The following is a 316-nucleotide window of genomic DNA, read 5'->3' as shown; positions in this document are numbered from 1 at the left end:
GGGAAAGAGGAGGTGAGCTGGCCGTAGCCCCCCGGTCAGGGTTGGAGGGCAGAAGCCAACGCCATCCGTTTGCCATAAGGCTTTTGTCTCTCAGATGCCCAGCCTGGGGCTTCAGCCCTTTATCTACCTGATGGCCCTTCAGAATCAATTAACCCTGAAAGAAGGGAAACCAAGCATTCTCCATCCTAGGGAGTGGCACTCAGAGCCAGGAGCTCTTGGGGGCCAAACTTATTGCTCCACGACTGCAGGACAGCCAGGCAGCAAGAGGGCAGAGGCCTGGGGGAGGGTCCCAGGGAGAACAGGCTGCTCCTGCTGA

At 58.5% G+C, this 316-nt stretch overlaps 1 protein-coding gene across 1 annotated transcript in view; it reads left to right on the top strand.

The window, feature by feature from the left end:
• Positions 1-316, top strand: part of GCHFR (GTP cyclohydrolase I feedback regulator) — a 3,777-nt gene that overhangs the window by 2,566 nt on the left and 895 nt on the right. The window lies entirely within an intron of this gene.

This window comes from Lipotes vexillifer, unplaced genomic scaffold (genome assembly GCF_000442215.2).
Source record: "Lipotes vexillifer unplaced genomic scaffold, Lipotes_vexillifer_v1.1 scaffold408, whole genome shotgun sequence".
Classification (NCBI taxonomy): domain Eukaryota; kingdom Metazoa; phylum Chordata; class Mammalia; order Artiodactyla; family Lipotidae; genus Lipotes; species Lipotes vexillifer.
This window is presented reverse-complemented; position numbering and strand designations above follow the sequence as displayed.